We start from the raw sequence: 5,904 nt of genomic DNA, 5'->3' as shown, positions 1-5,904 counted from the left end.
GGTGAGTGATCACACCATCATGATTATCTTGGTCATGAAGATCTTTTTTGTACAGTTCTTCCGTGTGTTCTTGCCACCTCTTCTTAATATCTTCTGCTTCTGTTAGGTCCATACCATTTCTGTCCTTTATCGAGCCCATCTTTGCATGAAATGTTCCCTTGGTATCTCTAATTTTCTTGATGAGATCTCTAGTCTTTCCCTTTCTGTTGTTTTCCTCTATTTCTTTGCACTGATTGCTGAGGAAGGCTTTCCTATCTCTTCTTGCTATTCTTTGGAACTCTCCATTCAGATGCTTATATCTTTCCTTTTCTCCTTTGCTTTTCGCCTCTCTTCTTTTCACAGCTATTTGTAAGGCCTCCCCAGACAGCCATTTTGCTTTTTTGCATTTTTTTTTCATGGGGATGGTCTTGATCTCTGTCTCCTGGACAATGTCACGAATCTCATTCCATAGTTCATCAGGCACTCTATCTATCAGATCTAGACCCTTAAATCTATTTCTCACTTCCACTGTATAATCATAAGGGATTTGATTTAGGTCATACCTGAATGGTCTAGCGGTTTTCCCTACTTTCTTCACTTTCAGTCTGAATTTGGCAATAAGGAGTTCATGATCTGAGCCATAGTCAGCTCCTGGTCTTGTTTTTGTTGACTGTATAGAGCTTCTCCATCTTGGCTGCAAAGAATATAATCAGTCTGATTTCGGTATTGACCATCTGGTGATGTCCCTGTGTAGAGTCTTCTCTTGTGTTGTTGGAAGAGGGTGTTTGCTATGACCAGTGCATTTTCTTGGCAAAAGTCTATTAGCCTTTGCCCTGCTTCATTCTGCATTCCAAGGCCAAATTTGCCTGTTACTCCAGGTGTTTCTAGACTTCCTACTTTTGCATTCCAGTCCCCTATCATGAAAAGGACATCTTTTTTGGGTGTTAGTTCTAAAAGGTCTTGTAGGTCTTCATAGAACTGTTCAACTTCAGCTTCTTCAGCATTACTGGTTGGGGCATAGACTTGGATTACTGTGATATTGAATAGTTTGCCTTGGAGACGAACAGAGATCATTCTGTCATTTTTGAGATTGCATCCAAGTACTGCATTTCGGACTCTTTTGTTGACCATGATGGCTACTCCATTTCTTCTGAGGGATTCCTGTCCGCTGTAGTAGATAAAATGGTCATCTGAGTTAAATTCACCCATCCCAGTCCATTTTAGTTCGCTGATTCCTAGAATGTCGACGTTCACCCTTGCCATCTCTTGTTTGACCACTTCCAATTTGCCTTGATTCATGGACCTGACATTCCAGGTTCCTATGCAATATTGCTCTTTACAGCATCAGACCTTGCTTCTATCACCAGTCACATCCACAGCTGGGTATTGTTTTTGCTTTGGCTCCATCCCTTCATTCTTTCTGGAGTTATTTCTCCTCTGATCTCCAGTAGCATATTGGGCACCTACCGACCTGGGGAGTTCCTCTTTCAGTGTCCTATCATTTTGCCTTTTCATACTGTTCATGGGGTTCTCAAGGCAAGAACACTGAAGTGGCTTGCCATTCCCTTCTCCAGTGGACCACATTCTGTCAGGCCTCTCCACCATGACCCGCCCGTCTTTGTTGCCCCACGGGCATGGCTTGGTTTCATTGAGTTAGACAAGGCTGTGGTCCTAGTGTGATTGGACTGACTAGTTTTCTGTGAGTGTGGTTTCAGTGTGTCTGCCCTCTGAGGCCCTCTTGCAACGCCTGCCATCTTACCTGGGTCTCTTACCTGGGCGTGGGGTGTCTCTTCACGGCGGCCCCAGCAAAGCGCAGCCGCTGCTCCTTTCCAAGGACAGTAAGTCCACATCTCGGCCTGCCTGTTGAGCGTGTACTGTTTGTGCCCAGCTCTTCTTCTATTTCCTCACTTCCCTTACGACTTTCAATACGGTTTTGTCGGAAGTTAATTTCGCAATTTAGTTTCAGCTGAAAGAATATTCAGACAGAAGGAGATTGAACAGGAAAAGTGATTAACCAGCCCAGAAACGGACGCCAGCACTGGTAGGACTCTGTACTTCCTCTCTTTGGGGAGAAGACAGTCTCACTCTTTTTTTTTTCTTATTTTTTAAAATTTAAGTATAGTTGATTTACAGTATTTCACGTATTAGAAAACTGATTCAGCATAATATACAATATATATTATATTCTTTTCCAGATTCTTTTCCTTTACAGGTTATTACAGGACACTGAATACCACTCTCTCTGCCATACGGCAGGTCCTGGTTGTCTATTTTACGTAGAGCAGCGTGTATCTGTTAATCCCAAATTCCTAAGGTGTCCCTCCCCACCTTTCCACTTCAGTAACTATGAATTCGCTTTCTGTGTCGCGAGTCCACTTCTGTTATGCAAATGAACTCATCTGTAGCACTCTTTCCGCATCATGTGATATCTGTCTTCTCTCTCGGGCTTACCTCACTTAGCGTCAGAGTCTCTAGGCCCATCCACGCTGCTGCAAACGGCACGATCCCATCCTTTTCTGTGGCTGAGCAGCACTCCACCGAGAATGTATACACCTCATCTTCTTTATCCATCTGTCTGTTGACAGGGAGACAGTTCCACTCTCGTGTGAAAGACGGTCACATCGTATCAGGCAGAAGTGGAGAGTTGGGTTTTTGTCTGACTTGCTTTTGTTATACGGAAGCTCAAACGTGCACAGAAACGTGTGGATGGAGGCTGAATAAAGAGATGGCAGTGAGGAAGGCTTTGCCTGTGCCCATAAACCTTTGCCTTGAACCACAGATCTAAACAGCCTTCACAGCCTGCTCCGTGCGGCAGGGACCAGTGGGCTCCGTCAGGAGAGGGTGCTGGAGGCAGACAGAAAGGCGGAGGAGAGAGAAGGAACCTGCTTCTTCGCCTCTGCTTCCTGCCGGCAGCTGGCAGCTCCCTGGGCCACAAATCTTCATGCTTTTCGGGAAGCAGCAGCTGAATCGTCTGCAGTTTCTCCAGTGAGCACAAAGTCCACTTCATCCTGTTGCTGCCGCTCGGGGCCAGTGGCCGGCTGGCGCCGCATCCTCGGGGTCTGCGTCTCGCCCTGCTGGGACCCCCCTCTCGGTGCACAGACATCAGCTCCGACTACCAGCGGCCCCTCCTCAAAAGCCTGAGTCGCAGCTCTTTGGCGTCCCTCCTCTGACTTTTCAAATGTTCATAATTTCACCGTCTTCACTCTGGTCCTCTGCTTCCCGAAGTTACCACCTTGAGATACTTCAGAGGTTTTTATGTTAACCTTGTTAACAAGTGACCTTGTTAACACCTTTGTACCTAATGTGCAACCCCTTCGATTAATTTCTCTCTGGTCAAATCACTGGTGTGACTTCTGTCTTCCAGCAGGACCCTAAGTCCCTCATCAGTAATATATATTAATTTTTTCTCATCTCTGTGACTTTCCTTTCCATTAATTTTAAAAATAAGCTTTTATACTTTAATTTGGGATGGTTTTAGATTTACAGAAAAATTGCACAGACAATACAGAGCTCCCACATACCCCACAAACACACCACATAAATGCATATGCTCCTATATATGCATGTTAGACTCTAAACTCCCCTCCAGGAGTGATTTTAACTGCATCCCACAATTTTTGATATATTGCATTTTTATCACCATTCAGTTAAAATAGTTTAAAATTTGTAGTATGAGTTTCTCTTTGACCCATGAGAAATTCAGAGGTTGCTTTTTGGTATCCTTGAGTGGGCTTGAGAATATTATTTCAAAATAATCAAACATATGGATTTTCCTCTAGTTATCTTTATTGCTGTTTTTCCTGTGACCCTTTCCAAGTAGGACTTATTGAAACTAATTTATGGTCTGGCCTGTGATCAGCTTCTGTGTATGTTATGTGTCCTTGCAAAGAATGTCAAGAACGTGGATCCTATGATGGCGGGCTCGGTGTTGATGAACGTCCCTTGCGTCCACTTCCTTAATTAGCGTTGCCAGCACTGCTGCCACCGCCAATCACTTCAGTCGTGTCCAACTCTTAGTGACCCCATGGACTGCAGCCTACCAGTCTCCTCCGTCCATGGGATTTTCCAGGCAAGAGTACTGGAGTGGCGGGAAACCGTAAAACTGAAAGTTCAGTAAGGAAAGGGGCAGATACGAAAGGAGAGTGTTATTGGAATACGATTTAGAGGCCGGGTGCGCAAGAATGGGGACCTGACCCGGCTGGTTGAGAGGGGTGAGCGGACTGGGAACATGTGATATTACAAGATAACTGCGTCGGTCCCCAGGAGCAAGAACGCTAGCAGCAACAGCGACAGCAGAGGCAGAAGGACACGAGTGTGTGTTAGTCGCCCAGTCGTGCCCGACTCTTTGCGACCCCATGGGCTGCAGCCCACCAGGCTCCTCCGTGGGAGTGGGCTGCCATTTCCTTCTCCAAGGGATCTTCCCGACGCAGGGACTGAACCCAGGATTCCTGCACGCAGGCGTATTCTTTACCGGCTGAGCTACAAGGGAAGCCCCAGGCGTAGGCAAGCAGCAACACAAAGAGACAACCAATACGGTGCAAAGACCAACAATAACGGCGGGAGGTCAGGCTCCGGCCGCAGCCTCTGCCCGAGCAGGAAGCCCCGCCCCCGGCCCTGCCCCGCGGAGCCATCGATGGCTCCGGCTCGGCGCGCCCGCCTGCCTGGCCTCGGCGCTCGGCTCGGCATGCCTGCGGCGCTGCCATGGAGACGCGGCCCCGCCGCCCGCCGGCACCGCCCAGCGCGTCCCCGAGGCCCCGCCGCGCGGGCGTCCGGGGCAGGACGGCCCGGGGCGCGGGCCAGGTGACCGGGCGGGCCGCGGGCGGGCGCGGGCCGGGTCACGGGGGGCTGCGGGGCGCCTCCGGGCGAGTGGGCGCCCAGGATGCTGGGGAGGCGGCGGGGACGCGCCGCGGGCGGGCCGCGGGGGCTCGGCGGGTGTCGAGGACGCGGCTGGGCGACGGGCGCGCGGGCCGCACGGAAGGGAGAAGTCGTGTGGCCGGGAGAGCCGGGGCCGCTGTGGGTGCGCCCTGTGCGGTTCTCCCCGACGTCATTCTTCCTTCGGGTTCAGGGCCCTCCCGGCTGCTCGGAGGAGAAAGGGGGCGCTGGGTGGGTACCAGCGTGAGCAGGTCCTTTCTGCGCCCCGACAGATTCCTAGAACTTATTTCTCAGCTCTCCAGCAAGGGGTTTCCCCAGTACCACCCCCATCGTTCACAGAACTAGGATGAGGCATCCTTCTGCCTCTTAAACCCAAGCTCATTGCGTCACCGCGAAGCAACCGAGATAGTGGGAGCATGGGGCTGGGTGGCTTGGTTTAAGGGCTCTGATCCCAAGAGTTACGAAGGATCCCGTGCCTTAAGCCCTGCCAGGACCGCCGGGGTCCTTTCCTCTCCCGACACCTGACAGCAGGCTCGTTTCTTTGTAGCATCACGTTGCGGAGGAGCCGAAGGCTAGCCAGGAGAAAGCTCTGCACAGAAAGCGGGCTCCACACCCCTGGCAGGGATCCGGCCGCCTCTGCACTGCTGAAGGCTCACCCAGGCGCAGAGCAGGAGGGCAGCGCTTACGGAAGCTGCTGTCGGTTTCTGCCTAGTGTACAATGTCTTTTCATGCAGGACAGCGGATGTGTATCTTCAGATGCAGCGGTCTGAGTCGCGTCAGACTCGCAGTGGACACCTGACAAGTCCCGCCCGAGGTGAGGGCCTCGTCCCCGTCATCAGCACACCTGACACAGAGCACGAACCGTCACTGGGGCACGCTGCGGCTGGGGCTCCGCTGACCTGCCTGCCGGCTCACGCGTGGCTCTTGGCTGTCTTCAGAATGCTCGGAGACTCCTCTCCAGTTTCCTCGCAGAGAGCCCTCATATAGGGTGTTGCCTGCAAATGGCCTGAGTTCCTCGTGACCATTAAGTTAAAGAAGGAATCCTCACGCCCA

General features: G+C 51.0%; 1 long non-coding RNA gene across 1 annotated transcript; it reads right to left on the bottom strand.

Moving 5' to 3' along the window:
* Positions 1 to 318: 318 nt before the first annotated feature.
* On the bottom strand, positions 319 to 3,206 carry LOC138435341 (uncharacterized). Its single transcript, XR_011255047.1, has 3 exons — positions 2,431 to 3,206; positions 1,752 to 1,945; positions 319 to 1,147 (listed from the first exon to the last, which is right to left on the bottom strand). It is a non-coding gene; the product is annotated as an uncharacterized lncRNA (long non-coding RNA).
* Positions 3,207 to 5,904: the final 2,698 nt, after the last annotated feature.

This window comes from Ovis canadensis, chromosome 3 (genome assembly GCF_042477335.2).
Source record: "Ovis canadensis isolate MfBH-ARS-UI-01 breed Bighorn chromosome 3, ARS-UI_OviCan_v2, whole genome shotgun sequence".
In the NCBI taxonomy this organism is placed as follows: Eukaryota; Metazoa; Chordata; class Mammalia; order Artiodactyla; family Bovidae; genus Ovis; species Ovis canadensis.
Note: the sequence above shows the minus strand (reverse complement) of the source record. Positions and strands in the feature narration are given on the sequence as shown.